The following is a 14,343-nucleotide window of genomic DNA, read 5'->3' on the forward strand; positions in this document are numbered from 1 at the left end:
ATGTTCTGAGCTCTTGTGGTAGATCTGTTCTAGGAGAAAAAATGATTGCCAAGGCAGAGAGATTAGTCTCCAGGTTACTGCTTACTATTTTCTGGTTTGGATCTAAGACCAAAAGACTGCAGGAGACTTTCTGGCTTCACTATGGAGTGGAGAAGGCAGTTGTGTGGTTATCCTGATGCTAGATAGCATGCTTCAGAGATGGACGTCCCTGCTCCCTTCATCTCCTTGCAGAGCCCAGCTAGACAGCTAGTTCCCTTTAGGTGTGCAGCATCAATCTTGATGTTTGTGCAAAGCAATCCTGGCAAGCTGGTACAGCATGGTTCATTGCTCCAGGTGTGCACAACAAAATCATCAATCATTAACATAAAAAGCCTTCCCAGGGCTATTTTCCCAGGTGCTGAGCAACGGTTGATCATGGCTCTAGGTTCTCTTGGAGACCTGCTTGGAGTAAGTGAGCAATCAAATGTGAGGTATTACTCTCTGCTACCCTCCTATTTTCCAGGTTTGCACCAGAGAAGGGCAGCTACTTAGTCTCTCAGATTCCCAAGTTCACGACTCCCAGGGAAAGGCTGTGATCCATTCATCTTGGGTTGGGTGCCCACTGCTGGGCCAGTCAAGTCATAGTATGTGTGCATGTGTGTGTGTCCATGTGCCAATCTCTGAGGAATTAAAATGAAAGCTGCTTGTTGGAGGTTGGGTTTTCCAGGAAGCTGATTCTGAGATGGAGTTTAATGTGTAGAATAATTAAGAAGTGCTCTTGGCAATTAGGCAAGCAAAAGAAATAAAACGGTATCCAAGATGAAAAGAAAGAAGTAAAATTGTCTTTCTGTGTAGATGATATGATCTTATATATAGAAAAGCAGGATGACAGTATACAGCTTCGATGTACTCCTTTCCCAATTTTGTACCAGGTCTGGTTCTGTTGCTTCTTGACCTGCATACAGGTTTCTCAGGAGGCAGGTAAGATGGTCTGGTACTCCCATCTCTTTAAGAATTTTCCACAGTTTGTTTTTTGTGATCCATACAGTCAAAGGCTTTAGCATAATCAATGAAGCGGAAGTACATGTTTTTATGGAATTCCCTTGCTTTCTCCAGGATCCAGTGAATATTGGCAATTCGATCTCTGGCTCCTCTGCCTTTTCTAAACCCAGCCTGAACATCTGGAAGTTCTCGGTTCATGTACTGCTGAAGCCTAGCTTGAAGGATTTTGAGCATAATCTTGCTAGCATGTGAAATGAGTGCAATTGTATGGTAGTTTGAACATTCTTTGGCATTGCCTTTCTTTGGGATTGGAATGAAAACTGACCTTTTTCAGTCCTGTGGCCACTGCTGAGTTTTCCAAATTTGCTGGCATATTGAGTGCTGCACTTTTAGGATCTTTTAGGATCATCTTTTAGGATTTTAAATAGCTCAGCTGGAATTCCATAGCCTCCACTTGCTTTGTTCATAGTGATATTTTCTTTTCTTCTTTTTAAAAATTTATTTATTTGCTGTACTGGCTCTTCACTGCTGAATGTAGAGTCTTGGTTGCAGCATGTAAGATCTAGTTCCCCTACCAGGGATCAAACCTGTATCCTCTGCATTGCGAATGTGGAGTCTTAGCCACTGGACCACCAGGGAAGTCCAGTAGTGATGTTTTCTAATGCCCACTTGACTTCACACTCCAGGACGTCTGGCTCTGGGTGACTGATCACACCATTGTGGTTATCTGGGTCATTAAGACCTTTTTTGTGCAGTTCTCTGTGTATTCTTTCCACCTCTTCTTAATCTTTCCTGCTTCTGTTAGGTCTTTCCGTTTCTGTCCTTTATTGTGCCCATTCTTACAGGAAATAGTCCCTTGATATCTCTAACTTTCTTGAAGAGATCTCTAGTCTTTCCCATTCGTTGTTTTCCCCTACTTCCTTGCACTGATCACTGAGGAAGGCTTTCTTATCTCTCCTTGCTATTTTTTGGAACTCTGCATTCAAATGAGTATATCTTTCCTTTTCTTCTTTGCCTTTACCTTCTCTTCCTTTCTCAGCTATTTGTAAGGCCTCCTCAGACAACCATTTTGCCTTTTTGCATTTCTTTTTCTTGGGCATGGTCTGATCACTTCCTCCTGTACAATGTCACAAACCTCTGTCCACAGTTCTTTGGGCACTCTGTCTATCAGATCTAATCCCTTGACTCTGTTTGTCACTTCCCCTGCATAATCGTAAGGGATTTGTCATACCTGAATGGCCTGGTGTTTTTCCCTACTTTCTTCAATTGAGGTCTGAATTTTGCAATAAGGAGTTCATGATCTAAGCCACAGTCAGCTCTAGGTAATGTTTTTGCTGACTGTATAGAGCTTCTCCATCTTTTGCTACAAAGAATATAATCAATCTGATTTTAGTATTGACCATCTAGTAATATCCATGTGTAGAGTCATCTCTTGTGTTGTTGGAAGAGGGTGTTTGCTGTGACCAACTTGTTCTCTTGACAAAACAATGTTAGCTCTTGCCCTGCTTTATTTTGTACTCCAAGGGCAAACTTGCCTGGTTATCTCTTGACTTCCTACTTTTGCATTCCAATCCGCTATGATGAAAAAGACATCTGTGTGTGTGTGTGTGTGTTAGTTCTACAAGGTGTTGTAGATCTTTGTAGAACCAGTCAACTTCAGCTTCTTTGGCATTAATGGTTGGGGCATAGACTTAGATTACTGTATGTTGAATGGTTTGCCTTGGAAACGAACAGAGAGTTTGAGCAAGCTCCAGGAATTGGTGATGGACAGGGAAGCCTGGCGTGCTGCAGTCCATGGGGTTGCAAAGAGATGGACACGACTGAGCAACTGAACAGAACTGAACTGAAAATGATAAAACTCCTGGTGAAAAGCACAGGGAGAAAAGATCCTTGACACTGGTCTTGGCAGCAGTTTCTTGGATATGATACCAAAAGCACAGGCAACAAAGTAAAAACAAACAGGTGAGACTACAGCTACCTAAACCTTTGGTGCAGCCAAAGAAATGAGCCATAAAATGAAAAGGCAACCTATAGAATGGAATAAAATACTTGCAAATCATAGGTCTGTTGGGGTTAATATCTAAAATATATAAAGAACTCACAACTCAGTAGCAAAAAAAAAAAAAAAAAGTCCAATTGAAAAATGGGCAAAGGACCTGAATAGATACTTTTTTGGAAGAAGGTATAAAAATGCCCACCAGACATATGAAAAGGTGCCTGACATCATTAGTTATCAGGGAAATGTAAATACAAATCACAATGAGATATCACCTCACACCCATTAGAATGGCTATTATCAAGAAAACAAGAGATAAGAGTTGGAGGATTGGAGCAAAAGGAACCCTCATGTACTGTTGATCGGAATGTAAATTGGTACAGCCATTTTGAAAAACACTCTAGTGGGTCTTCACAAAACTAAAAATAGAACTTCCCAGCAGTCCCACTTCCATATCTCAAAAAGATATCGACTCTCTTCTGTTCGTTGCAGCCTTATTCACAGTAGCCAAGATATGGAAACAACTGAAGTATCCATTAAAGGATGAACATAAAGATGTGAGATACACACACACACACACACACACACACACACACACACACATACACACACACATACATGTTATTCAGTCATGAGAAAAAAAGGAAATCTTGTCCTTTGTGAAACTTGTTTTAACCTTGAGGGCATTATGCTATGTGAAATAAGTCAGAGAAAAACAAGGACTACGTGTGTATGTGAAACAAGTCAGAGAAAAACAAGGACTACCTGGTGTCACTAACCTGTGGAATCTAAGAAAGCTGAACTAAGAGAAACAGAGTTACCAGGGGCTGGGGATTGGAGAAATGGGAAGATGCTAGTCAAAGGGTATAAACGTCCAGTTATAAGAATAACAAGTTCTGGGGATCTAATGGGAAATAATAGCTAATAATACTGTATCATATATTTGAATGTTGCTAAGAGAATAGATCTTAAATGTTTTCACCACAATAAAGAAATGATTATATGGTAGTAATCATTTTGCAAAATTTCAAATATATAAAATAAACACAGTGTACACCTTAAATTACACAATGTTATTTGTCAGCTATATCTCAGTAAAGATGGGGGACAAAGTGCTCTTGAAATCAACACCTGTAGAATAGAGGGGAAGAAAGCAGGACTGAGCAGACGGAGAAGTTAAGCTTGGATGCAAGCCTGGTGACAGACTTGGCTGACCCTATGGGGAGCTGGAGTTAGAGTAGTCCTGCAGAGTTGTCCAGAGGTGGGTGGAAATGACCAGAACTTTATACACCTGCACGGATCATTGGATGTGGGCTGCCTGGTGGTTCTCTGCAGTTGAGGCAGACCCTGGAGGACTGACATCTAAGAGCTGTCTGCTGACCATACACTTGAAGTTGGACATCAAGAAGGAAGAGCTGGGTAGTGCATTGTAGTATCCACCACAATGCCTACTTAGAGGGATAAACAAAAATAAATACAGTTCTAGGGCATTTGAATCATAATACCATATGTACTCCAGAAAGATGGTATTGATTATATTCAATTTCAACCTGTTATTCCAGAACTCTTACAACTCAGCCTTAAAAAGACAAAAAACTCAATTAAAAATGAGCGAAGGATTTTAATAGACTTTTTGCCAAAGACAATGTACAAATGGCTAATAAGCACATGAAAAGATGCTTAATATCATTGTTCTGAGGGAAATGTGAATCAAAACCACAATGAGTACCATTTCATGCTCACTAGGATGGCTATAAGAAAAATGGCAGACAGTAACAAATGCTGGAAACAATGTGAATAAATAGGAACCCTACTGGTGGTAGGTAAGAAACAATGGGACCATAACTTTGGAGAACCGTTTGTTAGTTTCTTAAAAAGTTGAATATAAATTTATCATATGACTCAGCCAATCCACTCTTAGGGATCTACACAAGAGAAATGAATGCTTATGTTCATACAAAGACTTGTATGTAGATATTCACAAAATGTGGTGTATCCATATGGTAGAATATTATTTTGCTATAAAAAAGAATGAAGTATTGATGCATGCTATAACACGCATGAACCTTGCCAACATCATGGTAAATGAAAGAAGTCAGACTCAAAAGAACATATATTGTACAATTCCATTTATATGAAAAGTCCAGAAGAGGGAAATTTGTAGAGACAGTTGTTGCCTGGGGTTGGGATGATACAAATGTTCTAAAGCTGTATTGTGGTGATGGCTGCACAGCTTGATCAGATGGCTAATCATTGGATTGCACTTTTAAAAATAGGGTGAATTTTATGGTAGTAAGTTATGCCACAATAAAGTTGTTTTAAAATTTTCAACTGTATCTAGAGTATTTAATAAAATCCTAGAAAACTACAATCATTGCTTCTCAGCCTTTTGGCTAAGATCAAGTGTGCCTACGGTCCATGGGATCACAGAGAGTCGGACACGACTGGGTGATTAACATTTAAGTGCAATAAAACTACAATTAAAGGGAGATCTAAAATTAATGTAAGATACCTCATTCAACCAATCTTTACTTCTAAAGCACGTTAGACATTTCATACTCTAACTCAGAACGCTTTCTTGGCATAGAAGAGGTAGCACAGCAGATAATTTTCTTTTAGGGCAGTGAAGTAGATCTAGAATTAATCAGTGTCAGTAGATAAAAGCGGTGTTCAATTTTAAAAAAAGTTCAGTAGGTAATACACAGAAATGTTTACTTGTATCAGCCATTTAATAATACCTATGTGAAGAATTAATTTCCTGTTACCAACACAAAATTAATACAATTCATCATTACAATGGGTGAGAACAGCTATGTGAGCCCAGACACCCTCAGATTTGTGAGTAAAATGTTTTATTGGTTTTAGGTCACCATTTTTGGGTGATTTGTTATGCAATAATTTTTAAAATATCTATTTTTGTTTATTTATTTTTGGCTGTGCTGGGTCTTTGTTGCTGCGAGGAGGCTTTCTCCGGTTGCGGCAAGCAGGGGCTACTCTCTAGCTGAGGTGCTCAGGTTTCTCTTTGTAGTGGCTTCTCTTGTCGCGAAGCACGGGCTCTGGAGTGTGTGGGCTCAGTAGTTGTGGCCCACGGGTTTAGTTGCCCTACAGCATGTGGGATTTTCCCAGACCAGGGATCTAACCTGTGTCCCCTGCATTGGCAGGTGGATTCTTAACCACTGGACCACCAGGGATTCTTAACCACTGGAGCACCAGGGAAGTCCCGTATCAGTTGATACCCTGAACATGCCCCAAACTCTGCAACAAGAGGAGCCCTCAGGGAGACAGGCATCTTCTCTCCACCGATGCCTCCATTGCTCTCAGTGGCTTCACCATTCTCTTAGTTGCCTAGGTTTGAAACTACAAAGTCATTCTCTGCGTATTTTCCCTCATCCCCCAGGACTGGTCACTTGCCAAGTCTTGTCTGTTTCACATTGCTTGCCTCTGTTTCCTCCCTTCAGGCTCCCTGTCATTATCCTGCTTTCTCTCTTGCCTAGATTATCACAGTAGTCTCCTAAGGTCTCTCTCTGCCTCTAGGCTCTCTCATTCCAATCCTCTGGCCTCTAAACAACCTAATCTCTAGCATTCAAAGTCTTACTGACCTCCAGTCTCACTGTCATTATCCTGTTTTGCTTCTTGCCGAGATGATTACAGTAGTCTCCTAAGTTCTCTCACTGCCTCCAGGATCTCTCATTCCAATCCTCTGGCCTCTAAACTTTTATAAGTTCCCATAGCCCGAATGCTAGCATTCAAGGTCTTTCCTCAGTTGACCCATACCTTCTGGTGATGGTTTACTGGACATGTCAACTTGGCTGGCTCAAGGGGTGCCAAGATATTTGGTCAAACTATTCTGAGTGTTTCTGTAAGGGTGTTTTTGGATAAGGTTAACATTTAAATTGGTGGACTTTGAGTAAAGCAGATTGCCCTCCCTAATGTAGATGGGCCTCGTCTAATCATTAGGAGGTGTGACTAGAGCAAAAAGACCAGCCTCCCCCAAGCAAGAGAGAATTATCTAGTAGATTGCCTTCAGACCTCACCTGCAACGTTGGTCTTCCTGGCTCTACAGTAGCTGGTCTTCAGACTAGAACTGCACTACCAGCTCTCCCGAGTCTCTAGCCTACATGCCTTTGGACTTGAACTGTAGCATCAGTTCTCCTGGGTCTCCAACTTTCCAGCCCATCCTGTAGATTTTGGACTTGCCAGCCTCCATAATCATGTGGGGCTTCCCAGGTGGCTCAGTGGTAAAGAATCCACCTGCCAATGCAGGATACACAGGAGAGGTGTGTTCGATCCCTGGGTTGAGAAGATCTCTAGGAGAAGGGAATGGCAACCCACTCCAGTATTCTTATCTGCAGAATCCCATGGACAGAGGAGCCTGGTGGGCTACAGTCCCTGGGATCACAAAGAGTCAGACATGACTTAGCAACTGAGCACTCACCCATAATCATATGAGCCAACTCCTGATAATAAATCTCTTTCAATACATACACATATCCTATTGGTTGTCTCTGGAGAACTCTGGTTAATGGTTAATACACTTACTAACCTTGTGTCCCACTAAGCCCCTTTGCGTACTTGACCCTCCATTTAAATTGAACTGCCCCCTGCCCGGTGTGTTGCTCTGGGTGTTTTATCTTCAGGCCTAGCTCACATTGCTCCACCTCTGCTCCCATCTTCACTGATGACATTAAAAAATGTCACCTTTGCCATAAGATCTTTCCTGACCATCTCTGAACCTCTCTAGCACATCATCTATAATCTTGTGTAATACACTAGCTCATATTACCTGTGTGTTGCAGTCCATGGGGTCACAAAGAGTAGGACGTGACTGAGCGACTGAACAACAACCACCACCACATATTATGGGTTTTTTTTGCAGAGCACATCTTATCTTATTGATTATATCATGAGCAGCTTGAGGGGCAAAAAATCTGTTCTTTTTCTCATACATGCAACTGCCTGCTTGACATTTCTTAGATATGGTAAAGCTGCTTCAAAGATAACGTGTCCAAATCTGGACTCGTGACTCTTCCCCTGTACCTGATCCTGCCTTGTTCTCTGTTTCCGTGAGTTCAGAGTCACAGTTAAGATACTCTAGAAAACAGACTTTTGAGACTGATTCACTTAGCTTAGCTTAGCACATTCAGGAAACTTACTGGGAAGTTCTCAAGAAATCAATACTTTTGGGGAGTGAGTGAAGTCTGATTGGGCAAAGGGAGAAGTTGGGTTTGGAAGCAGTTGTAACAAAGGTCTCAGTGGATCCCATGGGGAGGTCTGGAGCAGGAATTAACCTGTGGTGATGCCCTGAATTGGGGCAAGTGGGCCAGGTCTTTATATTCCCCAGTCAACGGATGTGGGGCTTTTGTTCTAGCAAGAGGACAAAGTAGTAAGCAAAAAATACAAGAAGTAAATTCTAGAGTATTTTAGCAGGTAAAAAGCATAATAGAAAAAGTGAAAAAGGACGATAAAAAGGATCAAGAGTTGAGGAGTGTGGATTGCAATTTATAATAGGGTGGTCAGGGTAGGCCTCCCTGACTAAAACAAAGACTTAATGGTGAGAAGTTAGTGTTGCAGATACACCAGGAAAGAGAGGCCCAGGCACCATTGTTTGTGTTTTACAATGAGCATTTATTGCTTTTGTTAATAATAGCTCCTTCTCAGAGGTAATCATTATTTTGACTTTTATCACAGTCCTTTGGGCTTCCCTGGTGGCTCAGATGGTAAAGAATCTGCCTGCAATTCAGGAGACCAGCGTTTGACCCTTGGGTCGGGAAGATCCCCTGGAGAAGGGAATGGCAACCCACTCCAGTATTCTTGCCTGGAGAATCCCATGGACAGATGAGCCTGATGGGCTACAGTCCATGGGGTCTCAAGGAGTCGGACACAACTGAGCGACTAACACTTTAACTTTCACACAATCTTTTAGTTTTGTCTTTTCTTGAATGGATCATACAGTATGTATTCTTGTGTCTGGCTTCTTTCATTCGTCATGATGTCCATGATATTCATCCAGGTTAGTGTGTATCTTAGTCATTTGTTCTTTTTTGTGGCTGTGTATTATTCTGTTGTATGAATATACCATCCATGTATTTATCTTTCTCCTGTTGATAGACATTTTGATTGTTGCCAATGTTGACTAGTATGAACAGTGCTGCTGTGAATATTCTTATACATGTATTTTGGTGAACATATGCACTGATTTTTCTTAGGTATGTATTCAGGAGTGGAATTGCTGGGTCATAAGGTGGGCGTATGTTTAATTTTAGTAGCCATTGTAAAACAATTTTCCAAAGTGGTTGTATCAAATTATATTCCCACAAACTATATATATATATATATATATATAATTTATTTTGTTTATTGAGATATATTTGACATAAAACATTGTGTAAGTTCAAAGTGTATGACATATAGATGGATATATTTACATTACAGTATGATTGCCATTGTAACATTAGTTAACACCTCTATCGTATCACATAATCATTTCTTCAGTGTTTGGAACAATTAAGATCTAGTCTCTTAGTAAGGTTAATGTTTATAATACGATTTTGGGTGTCTATAATCACTGTACTGTGTATTAGTCTCCAGGACTTATTTATCTACTACTTGCAAATTTATACCCTTAAACATCTCTCCTATTCCCCCACCCTCAGCCCCTGGCAACCACCATTCTATCCTCTGCTTCTACAAGCTTATTTATTTTAATTTTTTTAGATTTTACATATAAGTGACTTTAGGACTAGTAGCACTTTATATACTTTAGTGTGAAGTAAATCTATCACTGTATGCAGTGTGAAGAAGCCTGAGGAATACCTTCACCAATTTATTTTGTAATATAATTTTCCTTTTTGGGTATATCCAAAGAGATAGATGGTAAAACAGACATCTAAGTCCGAAAGAACTCTTTCAATATATTTGAAATAAAAGTTTGAAGTACCCCAAAACACACATTTGTGTCCACACATATTCAAATTCAGAGGAACTGCACATGATCCTTCATTTCCCAATAAGACAAAAAAAAAAAAGTGCCCAATCAACTCATTGAAATCCACCCCAGAGAGTGTAATACTGAAGCTTCATCTGCGGGGCCTTTAAGGCACTGCCCGAAGAGGGGTTGGCAGGTGGATGGCTGGGCCTGTAAAGACTGACCAAAGTCACTGACAAGTGCTTGGTGAAGGTCAGTGGTCAAGTTACCTTGCCAGCTCCTAACCTAGTTTGTTTCTAGGCTTCAGGCCCCTGCTTCCACCCTGGAAGAGCTTCTGTTGTGACCTCATGACAACATCCAGCTTGACCTTACCCCCTGCCAGTGCCCCACTCCCAAGGTCTGAGGCAGCCCAGTGCTCTGTCTTACCATCTTACCACCAACTAAGATCAGCCCCCGGACTCTCTTTCTGTCTTTCTTCAAGAATCAGATACCTCAGGGACTTTGCTGGTGGTACAGTGGATAAGAATCTGCCTGCCAATGCAGGGGACACAGGTTCCATCCCTGGTCTTGGAGGATTCCACATGCTCTGGAGCACCTAAGCCTAAGCACCTAAGCACCTAAGCTACTGAAGCCTGTGTGCCTAGAGCCTGTGCTCTGCAACGAGAAGCCTGCACACTGCAGCTAGAGTAGCCCCTGCCTGCCACAACTAGAGAAAGACCGCATGTAGCAACAAAGCCCCAGTGCAACTAAAAAAGGAAAATAATCAGATACCTCAGCAACTTCTCTCAAAATTCCCTAAAGCATTGACCGTATTTCTCAAACTCAGGACCCAGCATGTAAAGTCACCATTTGGTCAGGATCTGATAAGGGAGTCTTACATCAAAGTCTTATCCAAAGACAGGGTATTGGATGTGGAATTCAATTCCAGTTGGCTCCCATGACTAGACAGTGGAGATCTAACCTTAATTTGATCAGCTGTTCTTTGGTATATTAAAAAAAAAATCAAGAATAATGTTCATTTAGTTTTACATAAGCACTAGGGGCCTTTCCTGCATTCTGATCAAGTTCTCAGAACTGTTATTAGGATTTAAATTGGATTCACAGATACAACATTTGGAGAATTTTTTTCTCACTGAGATTTAGTATATTATTTATTGCCTGACCCATATGATTCCAAAGTATTTAAAATGTATAAATTATTTATGATCCAGATGGTGATCTGATACTACTCTGCATCTCAAAATGTTCTGGGCTTTTGCTGCATGCACAGACATTCAATTACAAAATTCAGGTGGGTCTTTCAGTGCTGGTGTGGTGTTGCTGCTTAGTCACTAAGTCATGTCTGATTCTCTTGCAATCCTGTGGACTGTAGCCCGCCAGGCTCCTCTGTCCATGGAATTTCCCAGGCAAGAATACTGGAGTAGGTTGTTATTTCCCTCTCCAGGGGATCTTTCCCAACCCAGGGGTCAAACCCATGTCTCCTGGATTGGCAGGTGAATTCTTTACCACTGAGCCACCAGGGGAGCCCATGTGATCATCCAAGTAATTGTTGATTATAAATAAATACTCCAGTTTTCAGCAACCCTTTCCACCCTTGGTTTTCACTGCTTAGAATTAAAAACTATTCTGTGGGAGCTACCAAATTAAGGAAAAGGGAGGAAAATTCCACTTTTTTTGTCTTGTCAGAGAGGGGAAAATTTTAAAGCCAAATTAAAAATTTCTAAGTTTTAAAACAAGAGGCTGTGAGTAGGCTATTAATTTTCCCCTATATTTTCCTATATATATATATAAAAGGATGGGTCTCAAATACATCAGGAAGAGGGTAGAACAAGTCAGGGAGAATCTCAAATAGATAGGGGAAAATCAAAAACATGTCAGGATAGGGAAGTCAGAGTCTCAAAATGAATGAAGTGCTCTGAGCAGCAGTGCCTTGACGGTTGGCAGGAACAGGTACCTAATGAAAGGTGGCAAAAAGGAAAGCAAGAAGAAAGTGGTTGATCCAGTTCCTTAGAAAGACTGTTATGATGTGAAAGCATAGTTATGTTCAATACAAGAAATATTGGAAAAACACTAGTCATGAGAACTCAAGAATTCAAATTATATCATGTTTTTGAAATGAGCCTTGTTGATCTGTAGGATGATGAAGTTGCATTTAGAATACTCAAGCTAATTACTGAGGCTATTCGGGGCAAAGCTACCTAACTTTATGGCATGGAGTTTACCTATGACAAAATGTGCTCCATGGTTCAAAAAATGGCACCCTGTGATTGAAGCTCATGTCAGTGTCAAGACTACTGAAAGTTAATTGGTTTGTCTATTTTATTTAAAAAATGCAACAATTATATTTGGAAGATCTCTTACACTCAGCAGCAACAGGTCTGCCAAATCCAGAAGATGATGATGAAAATCATGACCTAGAGTTATAGACAAATAACTTGAAAGAAGTGGTCAATAAATTGATTCCAGACAATACTGGAAAACACACAGATAAGATTTGCCAAAGTACTTATCCACTCCATGATGTCATTGTTAGAGACATCTAACAATGTTTGATTGGGAAGTTTGAATTGGGAAAACTCATGGGGCTTCATGAGGTGACGGTAGTAGTTCTGGAAAGCTATCAAGGATGAGACAGGTACTAAAGTTGAATAGGCTGATGGATATGAGTCCAGTCCAAGAATCAGTTAAAAAAATTCAGACTTTTAATGGTGACAAATAAAAAGTTTTATTTGTGACAAAGAAGGATCTCAAACATGTCAAAAAGTGTCTCAGTCTGATAGGAAGACTTAAGTAGTAAGGAGGAACCTCAAACACCTCAGAAAAGGTCTCAAGCAAGAGTGGAGCGTTGTTTAATTTCCTCTTATTTGTGAGTTTTCTAAATTTCTTTCACTCATTAATTTCTAATATTCTGCTGTGATTAGAGAACATACTTCCTATTATTTCAGTCCTTCTAAATTGATTGACATTTGTATTATGGCCTAACATATGGTCTTGGAGAATGTTTCTGTGCACTCTCCATTTCTGATAGAGTTGAAGTCTGAAACTATGATAGTGGACTCATCTATATCTCTTTGCAATTTTATTAATTTTGGACTCACATAGTTTAACCCTCTGTTGTTAGGCACATACACATTAATGATTGTTATGTCTTTTTGCGGAACTGACCCCTTTATCATTGTGTAATGCCCTTCTTTATCTTCGATAATGTTCCTTGCTTTGAAGTTTGTTCTGTCTAAAATTAATATAGTGATTTTGACTTAATTTTAATTGCTATTGTTATTTAGTGGCTAAGTCATGTCTGACTCTTTTGTGACCCCATGGACTGTAGCCCTCCAGGCTCCTCTGTCCATGGGATTTCCCAAGCAAGAATACTAGAGTGGGTTGCCATTTCCTTTTCCAGGAGATCTTCCTGACCCAGGGATTGAACCCCCATCTCCTGCATTGGCAGGCGGATTCTTTACCACTGAGCCCCAAGGGAAGCCCGTATCTAAGCATACGTAAGTATATATCTATATATGTGATATATACATTAAGCATACATAATCAAATACATTGTTGGTATTGTTATTTTGAACAAACTGTTGTCTGTTAGATCAATCAAGAATAAGAAAGAGAAAAGTTTTAATTTTACCTTTACTTACTCCTTCTTTGATATTTTCCTTACTTTATACAGATTGAGTTTCTGACCTATATTATTTTCCTTCTCTTAAAAGAACACCTTTTAACACTTCTTGCATGACAGGTCTACTGGCAACAAATTCTCTCAACTTCTGTTTGGCTGAGAAAGTCTTTATTTCTCCTTCACCTTTGAAGGTTAATTTTGCAGGGTAAAGAATTCTAGGTTGTTGGTTTTTTTTTTCCTCTCAACATTTTAAATGTTTCACTTCATCCTCTTGTTTGTGTGGCTTCTGAGGAGTAGTTCTTATCTTTGTACTTATCTTTGTTCCTCTATAGGTAAGATATTGTGGGGTTTTGTTATAGTTCTTGCTGTTTTGTTTGTTTTTTAAACCATTGACTTCTTTTAGGCTTTTTCTTTATCTTTGATTTTCTGTAGTTTGAAAATCATATGCAGAGATGTAGTTTTATTGTCATTTATCCTGCTTTGCATTCCCTGAGCTTCCTGCATCTGTGGTTTGGTGTTTGAGGTTGATGTGGGGGAAATTCTCAGTCATTATTGTTTCAAATATTTCTTCTGTTCCTTCTTCTTCTCCTATGATGTTCTCATTATGCTGATGTTATACTTTTTTTAAGTTGTTCCATAGACCTTGGATATTTTTATCTGTTTTTCTTTTTTTCAGACTGTGTTCTCTTTGCTTTCAGTTTTTGAGGATTTTATTGAAGTATCCTCTAACTCAGAGATTCTTTCCTCAGCCATGTCCAGTATACTAATAAGCCCATCAAAGGCATTCTTCATTTCTGTTACAGTGTTTTTAATCTCTAA

General features: G+C 39.9%; 1 pseudogene; it reads left to right on the forward strand.

Annotated features, from left to right (window-relative positions):
• The first annotated feature begins 414 nt into the window (after positions 1–414).
• On the forward strand, positions 415–12,621 carry LOC133242225 (small ribosomal subunit protein eS1-like; annotated as a pseudogene).
• The last annotated feature ends 1,722 nt before the right edge of the window (positions 12,622–14,343 follow it).

This window comes from Bos javanicus, chromosome X (assembly GCF_032452875.1).
Source record: "Bos javanicus breed banteng chromosome X, ARS-OSU_banteng_1.0, whole genome shotgun sequence".
Taxonomy (NCBI): domain Eukaryota; kingdom Metazoa; phylum Chordata; class Mammalia; order Artiodactyla; family Bovidae; genus Bos; species Bos javanicus.